This window comes from Anas platyrhynchos, chromosome 4, assembly GCF_047663525.1.
Source record: "Anas platyrhynchos isolate ZD024472 breed Pekin duck chromosome 4, IASCAAS_PekinDuck_T2T, whole genome shotgun sequence".
NCBI classification, from domain to species: domain Eukaryota; kingdom Metazoa; phylum Chordata; class Aves; order Anseriformes; family Anatidae; genus Anas; species Anas platyrhynchos.
Genome location: NC_092590.1, coordinates 64,966,164 through 64,982,578, shown reverse-complemented (window position 1 = coordinate 64,982,578; position 16,415 = coordinate 64,966,164). Strand labels below are relative to the sequence as shown.

Below are 16,415 nucleotides of genomic sequence, written 5' to 3'. Positions count from 1 at the left end.
AGCACTAACAGCAAGGATGCTCTTGTTGCAAGTAGAAAAAAGGAGATGCCAGGGGTACTCAGAGCTGTGACACAACCGTAACATCTTGTAACTTACATTTATTCTGCAATTATTACTTTGAGATAAAAAGTGATGCTAGATTTCATTATTGAGCTTTTTGCTTTGAAAGTGAAGTTCAGCCACAAAAAAAGATTCTACAAAGCTGTTGCATTTCTGCAGCCATCAAACAGGGGGCTAGTGAGGTGAAGACTTCATACTGACTTTTTCACACAGATAGTGGCCAAAACAGAACTTCAGGTGTGATTCAGAGTGGTATTTTTAAAGGTGGTTTTAATTTTAAATGCTCTGCTTTTCTCTTATTCACAGTATGTGGGTTTTACATCAAAACCCCTCAAATCTCTAATACTTCCAGCTAACAGCTGCCAAGTGAGATACAGACCAAAAACTACATTAGGAAATTAGTCAAAGGATAATTAAGAATGGCACATATATTTTAGAAAATTCAAATATGCTTGCAAATTTTTCTTAAAGTTTCTTTCCTTTCCTCTTCCTTTCCACCCTAACAATAAAGAGCTTTGTGATATTCAGCTTTTGTTTTATAGCTCATGGAAAACAGTTGTGTGTTCTCTTCCTTTTGATATGTAGAGATCTTAACCCTGCTTAGCCTGGAAAGAGAGAAATATATTTCAGTCCTGAGTACTGTCTGCTGTTTGCTTGTAAATCCATTTTGTTTTACTTTAGCTATTATTTTTGATATTGCCTTCTGAATGTCCCCACACTTTAATTGGTTTAATATAAGACACTTGATGTGTGCCATGAAAAAAGATAAAGCTTTGGAACAAGAAAGGTCACTTCTAATATGCATGAAGAGTACTACATGTCTAAACAACAACAATTTTATATTTTTGCTCATTTCACTTGTCTAAACTAAAACAAACAAACAAAAAATCTCCTTTCTGTTTCTTTATTCTTGCAGTAGCAGTTTCATATTAATTCTGCCTTCTGTCTATTTTGTTATCAAATGAATGTTACAGCTGTCACAGGTGGTACTGCAGTAATCATGATTATTCAAATGGGAGGAAAAATATTTTTGGTCTAATGAGAAACAAACAAACAAACAAAAGTAAATAAAATGAAAAGCAATCCTTATTCCCTCCCCAAATAAATCCTCATTTGCAGTGCATAAGCAATGAGATAGATTATTGTGTGCTCATTTTATTTTATTTTATTTTATTTTATTTTATTTTATTTTATTTTATTTTATTTTATTATTTTATTTTATTTTATTTTATTTTATTTTATTATTTATTTTATTTATCAGAGAGGATCTTCTGCCCAAACACTTTATTTCATTTGACAAAAAGTGGTCCTTGCTTTAAGACTGATGTAAGTTCTCTGAGGCCATTGCTTTGCTCTTGCTGTAAAGGCATCCTATAGACACCTCCAACGTTACCTGGAAGGATAAGTAGGATGAGGCTGAATTAATGGTAGAGGTTAAACAGAAGCAGAAATGCTGGTCATTTAACTTGCCTTTTACCCAGGATCATGCAGAGGAAGGGAAGTTCCCCAATGCATTGGACCTGCCATTTGAAATAACAGATTGTTAGAAACTTAGAAACAGGGGTAACACAAAAAATATGTGGTTTTATGTAGAAATGTGAAAACAAAGGACACAGCACTGAGGGGAACTGCTATGAACCAGGGCTAGGAGACTACAGCACCACATCACATCGGGGATTTCATCCTGCATAAATTTCTGGCCAATATATACCTTTCTGTTTTGGTGTCAACATTGCTACCTTAACTAGCTTTCTCCTTCAGACACTAGTCCATCTCTCAGGCTATATTTATTAAATGTAAACTTATGAAATTTCATTTCATCTCTTTTAACCAATGTAAAGACAGTCAGAATCTCGTGTCTCTTCTTGCCTAGTTGATCACAGATCCCTGACCAACTGCATTCTAGATGGTTCCACCTGCAGTAAATCTTACGATGTTGCACCTGCAGTGCATTCACTAGCATATGACCTCCCAATAACGTTGAGCCCCCGGGTGAGTCCAATGGCATCTGAATGAGAGATGGAAGCCCCAAAGGGATGTGGGACACAGAAATTGGAGTTCATAGAAGTTCAGATCATATGGTGTGTTATTTCTCTTTTCCAAGTGCCTGAAAGTCAAAGTTTGATAAAATATGCTTTTAGTTAATAAAAAGTAACAGAAGACTCTTACTTCCCATACTGGTGGCAGATTAAGCAGGGATCATGACAGCCACTGAACTCTGTGTCCATTAACACCAGCAGCAAGAAGAGCTATGGAAAGGGTATTTTGACAAAATGTGCAGGTGTTTTATAAGGTACTTGACACTTTTTCTGACTGCTAAAGGCAATTGGGCTCTGAAGAATTTGGAAGGAAAGAGAATGAAGTACTTTATTGCATTAGTGCTAGGAATTTAGTCCAGACCATTACTGACTAAGGAAGATGATAGTGTCCATTAAAGATAAATGTTTAAAAAATAGCATAACTTCTCCAAGATCTCCAAAAGAGCTGGCTAGGAACGTATCATGGAAACTCAGGGAAAAGAGAGATGTCTGGAGAAATACTAAATTTATGATGATACTCACAAATCAAGAAGGATAGCATAGATTACATAAAGAATGGCCAATATGCCATCAGTGTAATGTGGAACAGCAGAAAATATGATGAAAAGCAATAAATGATAAAGAATAAAATGTATAAATGTGAAACAATATGATTTTATGGCAAAGAGGTCTTGTGAAACAAACCTGACATTTTTTATATTTTTAATTTAATTTTTGTTTGGCCAAGATAGATTGATAGACTTCTTTAAGATATTTGGCTTAGCACTGCATTTGACCCTTATTTATAAAATTGCTTCTTAAAATATCAGCAGTGAATATGTGAAATGGGATTAGGTACCGGCTAAATGATAGATCTGAAGGAGTTAATGCACAGGGAGAAATTTTGCCGAATGAGATTCTTCTACAGGTTTAGGAGTTTGAAAGTCTTAATTCCAAAACTATTTTCACAACATGCCAAAAAGTGCAGCCTGGGGATGTGTACAATGGAGATCACTGATGAAAAATGAGGAAAAGATTTAACTTCCACGTGCTAGAATGAGATTAATACTAGAATAACACTGCTTGTTCTGGCACATTCATTTTTAAAAGGTTGTTGAGAAATTTGAAACAATGATACAGAGACACAAAAATGATGAGAGACCTGAAGGAAATGCTTCACAGAAAAAAAGCTTACCAACCTCAATGTGTTCAGTTTATCAGACAAAAGACTGAAAAGTGACTTGGAGACACTATATAAATACCTTAATGAAGAACAAAAAAACTATCAAACAAAGTAACAAAACAACAATAACAACAAAACAGTTTTCTAAACAGCTCCTCTAGAATCAATGCCTGGAAGTAGAAAAATTAGGCTGAAAAATAAGGTGCCTGTTTTTAATGGTGATTTCTATTACAGCAGATTATTCACAGAAGTATTTTTTTTTATTTTTTTTCCCATTGCTTAGTATGTTCATCAGGATTTGATACCTTTGTAGAAACTATGCTTTTGTCAGAAACAAGTCTTCAGGCACCATGTAAAAGTGATATATAATTAGCCTGTGATATAAGGACTAGACAATCTTATGGCCTTTCCAACTTTAAATTTAATGAATCTCCAGTTGATTTTTAGAGAATTCTCATGCCTATAGTACTCAAATATGTACATGTTAGGCAGCCACAAAAGAGCATAAAAGTGCTGTATGCGGTTAGACCAAGATATGAAGTGCCCTGAACTCTCAGGGGGACCCTTCTGTAGAAGCAGCAAGAGACGCCAACCTATCTTTCAACAGTTATATAAAAGCCAACTATTCAAAAAGATGAAAAATTATCACCTTCTGTTGCTGCCAGTAGGTCAATTTAATACCTGTAACCTCGCACATGTTCACCTGAGTCAGTTGAAAAGAGTTCTAGGCAAGCAAGCAGGCTGTATCTCAGAAGACCATGAAACATTACTGAGACATCCAATCCCAGAGGTACATGGAGTCGTAGTAGGAAAGATGGTGAAAAGATGATCAGGCGAAAAAAGAAATGTGTTTGGAGTTATGAAATGACAGATTAATATAAAAACCTTGTGGGCAGCTTACAAGGATATTGGATTTAGCAGAAGAATTACTGAGAGTTAAACAAACTCGTATTTATGTAAAGACACACATCACAGTGACTGAAAGAATATTTCTTTAAAAAAAGTAATCAATTTCATTTCCATCTTCAACCAGAAAACTATTCCTTATAAAGAAAAAGAAATTTGAGTTCTTTACAAAATATGAGATCCTCTCAATATCCACTCCCTCCTTGAAAGTCTTGTCACACTTTTTTCCTATTAATCAATGATCTGTAAGATGGCCAGGCTTTAATCAAAGGCAATGTTATTATTCGGCAGGTAAAAGTGCTTGCAACATGCCAAAGGGTATTTGTTTAAACTTTAATGGGTAAAGTGTAGAGAGCAAGTTTCATTAGTCTGCAGACAAAAAACATTTATTTATCATTATGTGTGAAGCCAATAATTCTGTATGTTTGCTTACGATCCTGAAAGGTTCCAGAAAAAAATTGTAAGAATGATCATGAATAACACACTCTGAAGCCTTAGAATATTTCTTGTGAGGAAAGGAGAGATTGCCTCTGTCTGGTAATAAAAATAAATAAAAATAAATAAAATAATAAATAAAAAAGACCAACATCTAAAATTCAGATTCAAGTTAAATAAAGTTCTTAAAACATTTTGATTTTTCTGTGGGCACAAGAAACATAGGGAGTTCACTGGGAGATGGTCATACTTCCCGGTCTAGGTCTGGGGGTGTTGAGCAATTATGCCCCCAAAGCAGCTGCTTTTTGCAATATTAATGATTCATCTGAAGCTCCACATTCTGGGAAGCCAGGCTGGATATTTTGCAGGAAAGGTCTTTCTCCAGAGAGATTTCAGGCACTTTCACTCTGGATTACAGCTATATCACTGACAATTTTATTTCCACATTTGTTGTGATGATCCCAGTTGGTAAGTGCGAGTGAAATCCCTTACCCCTTTGTTTATGAGTTTTATGAAAAGTTTTGTTACTTTATGAAAAGTTTTTTTTTGGTGGACAAAGATTCACAGAGACTGAGCAGAGATGAGAAGAAGGAATTATTTATTGTGCTAGAGTGTTAACATGCGATATGATGAATTCCAGTTTAGGGAATTAAAAATAATGATGTGTAAAAAATAAATAATGCTCAAAACCCAATAATTTCATTGTATTTCACCTATTTCACTTCTACTGGAAATTATTCAGGAACTCCATATTGTCTGAAAATTGCTTCTCAGATTCTCTTGTATTTACCATATTTGCCTAAAAAATCCTAGCAAAACTAGGAGTTTTATAATAACTCCTAGCAAAAGGCTAATCTTAACTTTTCTTAAACCATAACTCCAAAAAAGCTCAAAACCTTTACAGAATACTCCAGGACTTTTTTCACCTGTACAGCAGCAGTGCTACCAGATGAGATCAGGAATTCTGTGCTACAGGCATTGCTCATAAACAGAGAAAAGACACTCTCTACCCAAAGCGTTTGCAGTCCAAATTGACAAGACAGAGGAAATAATTATTATTCAAAGCAGTATATTATTTTTATTTTGCAAATGAAGACCTGAAATATGCAGAGAGCTAAGGGGCTTGTTTTTAATACTGCTGTTTATGCTTTTCATTCATGTGAGTTCATCTGGGGCCAAGCCTGGCTTTTCGTATACTGAATAACTATTCCAGCACCTCGTTTCACACACAGTCGGCCCTGCTTACACTTAATTACTGTTCAGTACTTGTTTATTTCCTGTTTCTTTCAGAAGAATTACCTGCCATTGTGAACAAGGATATTGCCATCTAATCCTGTCACATGCAGCCCCTGAGGCAGGACTGGGAGCTGAACCCAAGCTTCCCATCCCTGGATGGTCACTCAGACACAAGGTCATTTTTCCCTATGACAGGTAGTGGTGACTAAATGGCAATGTAATGGTGACTCAGGATAATAATTCTGGATGCCCTTTTGCCCATGCTAAGCCATCATTAAAGTTAGCAATCCACTTACATGCTCAGTTCATCCGTAATTAGTCAGCCTTTAACGAATGGTTGTACTTGATGGTTGCACTTCATGTGCTTGAGGGTCTTTTCCAACCTAGATGATTCTATGATTCAAAATGGCTGTGTGTTTACGTGACAGGTATACTGACGTTTGTTACTTTCCTGCTATATTAAAGGCTAAAATGACAAACTTTCATTCCTTTCACCCTTGACCCAGTTTGACACCTCACAGTTCAGCTAGCTTCTTGGCAAATTTCTGCTGCGAACCCACATGCCTGTGTGCTGTATTGTAAATGCTGAGTAAGCAGAGAAATTTAGATGAAACACCGGGCCTGGGGCTACAGCAAACTGCATGGATTATCTAGTCTAACCACCAATTCACTTTTAGAGGTATATCTATAGCTGCTAGCCATACTGCAGCTTCTGTTCTCCAAACTGTGTTTCTTCTAGTTTACGTATTAACAGCTGGTTGCTTACAAACTGTGCTCTGAAAGGAAAAATGTATCTGCTAATTTCCCAGCGGAATGGTGACCAAGGTAACAAAAAGCTTTACTCATGAATACATTTTACCATGACTGGGAAAAAAATGAATATAACTGCCAAAAGAGCATTTGTTCCTTAATAAAAATAAGTAATACTACAACAACTGTAGTAATAATGCATTTAAATTACAAGACATACTCACTAGGTCAGTACCTTGACGTGGTAGGTGCTGTGCAGTCACGAAGTAAATATAATGCCTGAAATCAAAGGCATAAGTATAAAATAAATAAATAAATAAATAAACGAGGAGAGACTCTGAGTAGGTTGGTGGCAACAGGAATGAAAAATGGCGTAAAAAAATTTATTCAGTCCAAATCTCAGTAAATAAGCTATCTGAGAGAAAAAATAGATTAAATTAAATCAAACATTTTACTCAAATGAATATTTTACCATCTTTGTGATAGTTTGGTTCTTTTAGCTTTCCAGGCCATAAGATTTATCAGACCTTCTGGTAAAGTATCACCTCTCATGAAAAACCAAGAAACTAAGTGAGATACAAATTAATTACAAAAAAGCAATACCAGAGTAAATTTCTATCAGTCTTGTGTTTCCAACCATTTACATTGTGGCACAGACAACATTAACAATGGGAGCCAGCAATATATATACTGAGATGTAATTAAAATACACACAAAGCTCTGGGCAGATATACAAAATACACTGAGAAATTCATGCAAATTGGGCAAAATTCAATACTATATTCTCAACAAGCTTATTCATACCACAATTCCTCCTACACAAGAGCCTTATTATTAATTTTCTCCCACCAAAAGACTGAAAAAATGGGTCTTGTGAAATAAACTGAAGGTCACACTACGAAGGAGATATTAAACTTAGGGGAAAATGCAAGAACTGAAGGCATTGGCATTTAAACCAACCTGATTTAGATGATACAGATGTAAAACTTGATCTTTTCATACAGTGAAGCCTCCTGTATTGTAACTAGCTGTAGAGCTGCATCTCCCTATTATAAATATTGTATTTTGCCATTCCCTGTGAATGAGAAAGTTCCTGTCTGGCACAGATCTAGAATTACTGTCCTTATGTCTCTTTCTCCCATAAATTGCCAATTGCCCCAAATTGTTCAAACTCTGTTGGGACAGAGAAGAAAATTGGCCAAACCAAGGAGGATTTTGGGAAAAGTGTGATACTTTGCTAGCTGGAACTGGTAAGCCCTTTGGTCCACCCAGATGTTCATAAAACCACAACTTGATGCACTCAGGCTGTTCCACAGCCACAGAAATGCCAAAGAAGATGGATGTGCACTCAGCCCCTCCATGAACTCACACCTTGAGAGGCATTTGATGGACTTGAGTTGTGCAAGACATGGCTTGGGAGGACTCCTCTTTTCCAGGCATAACAGAGAGCTGAGAGATATGTCATACCTCTGAGTATACCCCAAGGCATTGTAGCCAGCATCCAGCTTCATTCCCACCAACATTATCCCATAGCATTATCTCACTGCACTTTTTTTCTCTGGTCTGATACATTACAGCCTTGTGCTAAACTCTGCACAGAAGAACCTACTTTACAGGATGAAAACAGACTGTCAGGGTAAAGTACTCACACCAGCTTGATACAAAATTCTCTCTTTAAACACAGACAAGTGTTTTCCAATGATTTAAGCTCTAGAATTCAAAGTAGTTCTTTAGTTCTTTAAAACAAACAAACAAAAAATCTTGATCATGGCTTAAATGACCTTTAACTTAATGGCTGGCAAGCTGGCAAAATGCCAGATTTTATTATAGATCCTAAATGACTGTTCTTAATTTGTGCCAAGACATCCTTATCTATCATTTCCCCCTGAGCTTTATCTGAGTTCATTACCTTATTTGGTTGTAGTTTATAAGCTATAACATTATTTTAGCTTGAAAATAAGGAGTTGAAAAATGACTGCAACAATCTGGGTATTCATGCATTTACCAGCTGTTCTGCAGATAATATAGGCAATACTGGCAACCCTTAGCTTCTTGTGACTATATTTTAAAGTAAATATTACTTACTGTAAAATGCACATATCAGTATACTGCAGTGTGGTTTTGAGGGAACAGAGAAGGTCAAAAGCCATTCAAGGCCATATTATTCCATATGTTAACTTAAAAAAACAGAGGTGCAAGTCATTGAATATGCTTTAATAATTAGCTAATGCAAAAATGCAACCATTTGCACAGAAAAGCGCACACACACAAAAACATATCAGTTGAGGTCCGGGAAGGGTCTTGTTAGGAGAAACTTAAATTTCCTGTTCTTTTTTTTTTTTTTTTTTTTTTTTTTTTCTTTTCCAGCTAAATTGAAAGAACTAAAACCTAAGTCTCTAAACCAAGTATCTACAATTCATCTAAATCATAGTAAATCATGTAGATGTCTGGCACAGTAACTCTGCTTATTCAGCATCAAAAGCTTGATCCCACATAGCATGAACTCAGTTGAACTATTAATGCGAACTCAGTAGAACTGGATAGGGTGATCTCAGTTGCCTATGGAACTTGAGGGATGCAACAGCTGACCTTCAACATATCTTTTCTTAAAGTATCTCTGGAATAGTTAGTGACATTTGTGGAAAGTTTTACTCTCTAGACTCTTTGGTGCCTTCATGCAAAAAGAAGTGAAAGGGGTGGTGTTGGAGAATTCAGGAGAAATGCACAGCAAGGTGTCTTGTGGAAATGGTTCTGACCTGCACAGAGGGTTCTGGGGACAGAACTTCTGTTGCTCTTTGATCAACTCTCTGAAGATGTGTTTTTTATTTATTTATTTTTATTTATTTTTATTTTTTTATTCATGTTCTACATATGTTTATTTTTATCTTTGGTTTCTGAATCTGACAGAATCCAATCTTTCTGATCAGGAAGAATCATTTCCGAACCCTGTAATATACATATCACAAAGTACTACTCAATTACACCTTCTCTGAGACCAGCAGCTTGTGTTTTGCTAACAGATATGTTCCACAAAAGTGTCTATCTTTGATCTGAAGACACATACTGAGGGATAATATACAGATATCTCTAATAGTTTGATTCATTTTTGCTTGAAAAAAAAAAAAAAGAAGGAAAAAAAAAAATTTTCACATTAGCTTTGAGCCACAGGCCCTGATGCTTTTTTTCTGCATTGAAGAACACTTTAGCATCAGATGTTTCCTCTGCAGGAATACACTTATACATTCATACACCCTAATCAAAGTTGGGTACTTGATCATATTCCCACATGAAATGGGACTGGGTTTGAGGTCTGAAGCATCCGTATGTGACACCAGAAGATTTTCACTCACAGGATTAGGAACTTAGTAGCAGTTAAGTGGCCTGGTATTTGATATATACTGTCCAGTATATTCAGATGTATTCTGACCTGTATGGAGGACCAGACTGAACTCATGACCAGTACTGAAGTCATTGCAAGATGTGGAGCTGCTGAGGGAAATGAGAGATCAGTAAAAAGACACATTTCTTACCCATAGAGTGAACCTCATTATTTCTAATGAGTTTTCCTTTCCCCATTTTACCTTCAATCTCTTCTTAAGAAAACACCAATATTTGATGACTGACATGAACAGATTGGCATCCCTTAAAGCTCTCTTAATCTAAGCACCAAGCTACTTGGCTTCAGGCAGGTTTTGTGAGGTCCTGCTTTTTGCTTGGCTCATGGTAACAAAAAAAGGCCAGACACTCCTGGCTCTGCAAGGCTTTGTGTTACCATCTGAAGTGTAAATAAAGTGTAATTTGGACTGAGTTTTAAATATAGTTTTTCAATGCAACAATTTACTAATTTACTTGCTTTTTTTTTTTTTTTTTTTCAGGTCAAACCTGAGCACCTCTTGCTCAGGTCATTGCAAATGCACACAGGTGTCCCCAGCCTAACTTCCCATGCAATTAAATTCACGCTAAGTCTGCTGTGGTGCTTGGCAATTCTAGACCTCATCTTTGGGTCACAGAAAACCTGCCTTCTTGGGCACAGATTTTGAAGAAACAGACAATTCAAGAAGAATCTCCACTCACCTTGCACTTAATTTCCAGTCCATTTCTTTGCCTGTATATAGTGCCACTTGCATAAACTCATGTGTAGCTGTCACAAAGCTAGAAAGGGAGAAGGGATTGTGGTGAAAGTGGCCGTACAGTGTCTTCTACATGTGTGTACAACACACACACATTTTAATGCTTTTATATAACATTGTATATTCGTATATAGTTTTTTATTTATTTATGCGTATATATACGTACACGTGTCAAATTGAAAGTCTACTCTTAAAATCTTAGACTAATTCTAGACTAATTTGTTATGGAGATGGAACAAATAGGGAAAATCAGTTTTCAGGCTTGCTGTGGCTGACTGGTTGTAGTGTCTAATGTCTAGTCCTCAGAGAAGAGGTCTTGTTCAACATAGGACCAGCTGCCACACAGGTTTCTGGGTCACTTATTATGGGATCCACATTTTCTTATGTCAGCTGTTTCCTGAACTGATTACTAGGTTGCAAGGTAAGATTTCAGCCTGTAGAATTTGATATATACCTAGGCATAACTATATCAATTGAGAATGTCAAAAGACTCATATGCCTAACTTTAAGGTCCTAGTATTTTCCCCATGACTTTCCAGAAAGGTGCGCTGTGAGTGTGCTAACACCAGGAATTATTGAACCTGTGATATTTGCTGTGAAGGTGACTTGCACCTGGACATCTGTCTGAGGCATCCTTGGCACTGATTATTCTGATATAAGGTGTGCTCATGTGTATGCTCAGTGACCCAGGATTTTCAGATACACAGAGGTAGCTCTGGCTTGGCAGCTAGACATCTAGAAATCCTGGATACCTGACCAGACTTCAAATTCAACCTGAAAAAAATATCCAGGGAAAAAATGAAGGCTTGTCAGAGAAACTTGGATGTATAACACCTGCCTTGGTGTAGCTTTACAATAAGAAATCAAAGACTAAAGCAGATATATGCAAAGAAGAATACAGAAAACCACTTTTTTTTTTTTTTTTCAACATGTGAAAAATATTTAACTTACAAGAGTAAGTTATCCTACTGAAGAAAACAGTATAAAAGGTACTAGGACTCCCCAAAGGGGCCTGTTGATATCAGCAAACCCACCCAAAAGCAGTCACTTAAGGAGTTACTAGATATTTTCCAGAGTCATTTGAGCTTCTGGGATTTTCGGTCTGAAATCCTGTTTCCAGACATCTAAACCCTGGATACCGTACAACTGCTGAAAATGTTTATTTTGAACTAAGAGACTCTCGTTACTGAGGCTACTAGAGGACTTCTGTACAACAACAGTAATCAACATTTCCCTCAAAGTGAAATCAAACACTCACCAACTGTTTGGGGGCAAGGCAGTGTTTGTGTATGAATTATAACTAATGTGGAATTGAAAGGGAATTGCTCTGTTCCCAGGTTAAGCGCTGCTGGTGAAATTAGCAAATGTGATTCCTTTTTTCCCTCAAGGCATGAAGCTGGAGAAAAAAGCAAGAAGAGAAGGAAGCAGCTTCTGCATTTTTCTTCTAATCAGCCATGCGTATTAGCGTATAAGGCAAGACAGGAAGGTAATATGAGAATCAGGCAAGCAGCCAGATGACATTGTGTAAGGCATCTTTGTATAACTGCCAGCTAGTGTCTTATAATATTGAACACTGAAGTTTCTATTTAGCAGTGTTGATTGAATGGTGGAAAAAAAAAGAAATCCAGGCAAGGATAATGTCTGTAATCAGCACTGCACGATTGCTATTGTCTATGCTTGGTATACTTAATGGAGAAGCTAATTACCATGTGTTCATTTTTTTTTATTACGTTTACTATATTGCATGGAGGAGTAATATGATTTTTTTTTCCTCCATGGGTTTACAGAAAACAAACAATACAAACAAAAACACGATGGATCCCCCCCCGCCTCCACCCCCAGCCCTAATTAATTCTCATTAGGGCCACCGTTTTTATTTCCAAGAGGAAGTCAGAAGGCGAGGACAGCATGCCTGATGAGCTCACTAGCCTAGCCCAGTGTGTGCTTGGATGGGGCTGCTGATGCGTTTGAATGTGACAGGAAGGAAACGGCGTAAGCCCAATGCACAGTCGTTCCATTTAACTTCTCTGAGACGCATTCATTTTACCTAGTACTTCCCATGCAGCTTTAGAAAAACAAAAGGGCAAAGTACCCCTGAAAAGTGGTGGATTGACAACTTCTTTCTGCACGGCTGGAGAGGAGCAATACCATGGAAGCGTACCCCCAGAATGACATGACAGTGTCCAAAGAATTTTTGACCGAGTCCTGCAGTAACTAGGTGTGAGAACTTCTGGCACTCTGTTCCTTGGGCCATCCTCTGTGTCTGCTCAGTGTAAACCAGCTGAGTTTACCCTCTCTCTGACTGCCATTGAAGGGCACCTGCAACCACCAGGGCAGGCAGAGAGAAGTCCCTGCAAGACAGTGCCTGTGGCTGTGCCCCCTAACCCCTGGCCTTGTGGATAGGACTCTCTCTAAGGTCAAAAGCTTCTACTGTTGGAAAGGGGCTGAAAGCCACATCCTCAGTGGTCAACATCCTCTAAGCCTTCCTAGGTAGAGCTGTTTTACTTTGTGTAATATGCTTGAATATATATTGGGAAAGGGACCAGAGCTTTTCCCTGAAGGTGAGTAATCTGGTTACTCATCTACTCACTGTTCTCCCCCTCTCTCTTTTCCAGTGAATAATTATTCCACAAAAAGTGAGCATTTAGGGCCTTCTGTGACCCAGGTCATTGGGAATTTATATCTCACCTATTGTTAATGTATGTCTTTCAGTCAGATCTGTGCCACTAAGGGCCCAATTTTTAAGTGTGTCTGGAAACTGTAAGATGTAGCTGGCAATACCTAGTGGGATTTTTCTGAAGTGCCTTTGTGTTCCAAACTCCCATTGGAAAGCAGCTCTATCTAACTCTGTTAAATACTGAGAAATATCTTATTTGCATTAACTATGCTTGGAGTGTTAAAAAGACATTAGCATAACCCATACAAAACTTGTAAAATGCTATGGAGTCCTGTGAATTGCTGAGTGGCCCCTGGGAGAGGTTGGGATCCTACTCAGGTCCTGCTGCTTCTTCTGGAAGGATGAGGTTCCACATCCATGCTACATGTAGAGCATGCACAAAGTGCAGCCTTCCCAGGGATGTGAACGTCAATTGTGAGGTGCCAATTAGACCAACATTCATACCAAGGCAGAGCTAGAAACAACGTCAGTCAAACTGAACTCAGTGCTCATTTTGACAAGAAGGTTCACAAAGTCTGGTCCTCCCACGCTGAAAGAAATAGGAAGATGTTACAGTATTTATAGACTGGATTTCAAAAAGCAGAAGCAGCTAATGCACTCTCTTTATTAAGCACACTCCCTAGTGCCTGCAAATTGCTGAATATTTCAAGCCTTATTTAATTTTTAATACAGCAATCTGTTACGTAATCAGATATATTTTGAGGGAAACTTATTATTGCGTCTCGCAGTCTGACTGGTTTCCCTCTAAGAGGTTGGCAAGCTATTGCATGTGGTTTTTATGGGCAGGAACTCCTTTTTTTTCATACCATTGAAGCTGAAATTAGAATGTCCTACTCAATGTATGTGGTATATTAAGCACAAAGAAGCAGTGTCTGACAGAGTGGTGGTAAGGTGACAGATTAGTTCTCTGTCACACAGGGAGGGAGTGAAGACTTTCTATTCTGATAACAAAAATTTTGATATAAAAATTGGCTGTTCCCCCATCTCATCCTCTATGGCTGCCACTTTGGCAAGGTAAGCAGGAAAGACCAGGTGAAGATAAAATGTTTCAGTGCCTTTGAGACATGAGAAGAAGGTCCCTGAAGAGTTTGCTTGTTTCTGGATTCATAAATCTTAAAAATATTAAACTGAGAAATGTGAGACCTGGCTCAGGATCCTTCATTTCTGCTCTGCCCTCTCTTGCTATGGGAAATGCAGTATGTTGGAGGGATGGACATAAGAGTAATCTATGGAGGTACAATTTCATTTACATTTATTATAAGTAAGTTTCCTCAGAAAAAAAATACAGGGTAAATACATGAGGGAAACTTACACCAGGCTTCTCCCTTTGAATCGATGTGTAGAGCTAGACAGGGAGCAAACTTTACCAGGTCTCACACTCTGTACTCCAAAGGGGATGAAGAACAAGTGAAATACTCAGAAGAGGGAGTTGAATCTCAGGGACTGAAGAGCACCTTCCCTAGGATGCTGGGTGGTGTAGTGGGGCAAAATGTCCTGCTCTTCCTTAAACTTCCATCAGACTTGTATTTCTTTTAAGAAAGCATGAAAATTTGTTGGAGTTTCCCTAGACATGTGGTTTGGTTACTTACAGGTCTTTTAGATTAAACCATCTGTCTGTGTATCTGGGTGTGCCATACTCAGTTCTGGTCCCATTATACCCTGGGTGTAACCTTCTACATCCTAAATATCTTATTTGGCAAAAAGACTCAATTGAAATGTCTTTTCTGAAGATAGTACATGAAGTTCTTGAAATAATAGTTGTTTCCACATGCAAAAGATCTGCTTTTACTGAAAAAGAGATATTTTCCAAGATTAAAAAAAAAGGGGGAAAAATTAACATTTTCTAGTTCTCTGTTACAGAACATCAACAGCTTACTTTGTGTATTTGGGCTTGAAGTGATAACAAAGGGCATGTTGAAGAAACCAGCGACTGAAATTACAGTAGCAGATTTGTTTGGGTCTCTTGTACAGGAATAAGCTTTCTGCTGGCCTCCACAGTGACCTTCCTGTGTCTGTTATCAGGTGCTCTCATTATTCTTTCTTCTGAGTTCTTCTGTAAGGTGTGGGAGGAAAAGAAGTGGAAGAAATATGACATATTGCCTATATACACATGGTAGTAAGGTAGTTTAGAGTGAACTATGTCAGTTGGATTTTTTTTTCTTTTATTTTCATAATCAAGAGAAGTTTATAGACAGCTTGGTTCTCTTTTACTGTATAACAGTATGTAATGGACGTTTCACTGAGTTTGCCTCTAAAACTTTTCTTACTGTCATCAGTTTTAGACTGTATTTTTTTCCAAACATTTCAGGTTGATCTAGCCAAAGCTTTGGGTCTCACACCTAGTTATTAGTAAATACTTAGCATTCAAAAGTGAATACAACACTTCCTATCCTCTTCCTATGCATAAGACAGTTCCCTAATGTGTTCTGATATGCTGAAAAATACTGAAATAGCAAAATGGTTCTTCTCTCTAAACAGATTTGAAAGTGGATATTATCCTTCTAACTGCACATATCCTTATCCTTAGACATCTCATAAAATGTCAGCAAGGGACTACATATTTTAGAGAGAATTAAATCTGTGGGAATTAAAAGTTTAACTAATATTAAAAGTCATATATATATATATATATATATATATATGTATATATGTATTTCTTTCTGTCTTGGAGCCAGTCAATCTATATCATGACATAGAATGTCAAAAAAACAATTGTTCTCTTCTAAGACATAAGAAGAGACTTTCCTGGAGTGTGTAAAATATAATATGATCTTAATAATGCTTTGTCCTCCTTGGTTTTGCTGGAAAGAGTCAGCCTAGACTCTCCCAGATCTGCCTTCATGGTTTTCTTTACTAGAAATGTACATAATATCTTCATCGATGATCTGGACTAGGGCATTGAGTGCACCCTCAGTAAGTTTGCAGATGACACCAAGCTAGGTGCATGTGTCGATCTGCTTGAGGTTAGGAAGGTTCTGCAGGAGGATCTGGATAGGCTGCACCGATGGGCTGAGGTCAAC

General features: G+C 37.4%; 1 long non-coding RNA gene across 1 annotated transcript in view; it reads left to right on the top strand.

The window, feature by feature from the left end:
- Nucleotides 1-4,935: 4,935 nt before the first annotated feature.
- Nucleotides 4,936-16,415, top strand: part of LOC101797833 (uncharacterized) — a 139,198-nt gene continuing 127,718 nt past the window's right edge. The window contains exon 1 of the long non-coding RNA XR_011809235.1: nt 4,936-5,070. This is a non-coding gene — a long non-coding RNA (uncharacterized lncRNA). The remainder of the gene's footprint in view (nt 5,071-16,415) is intronic.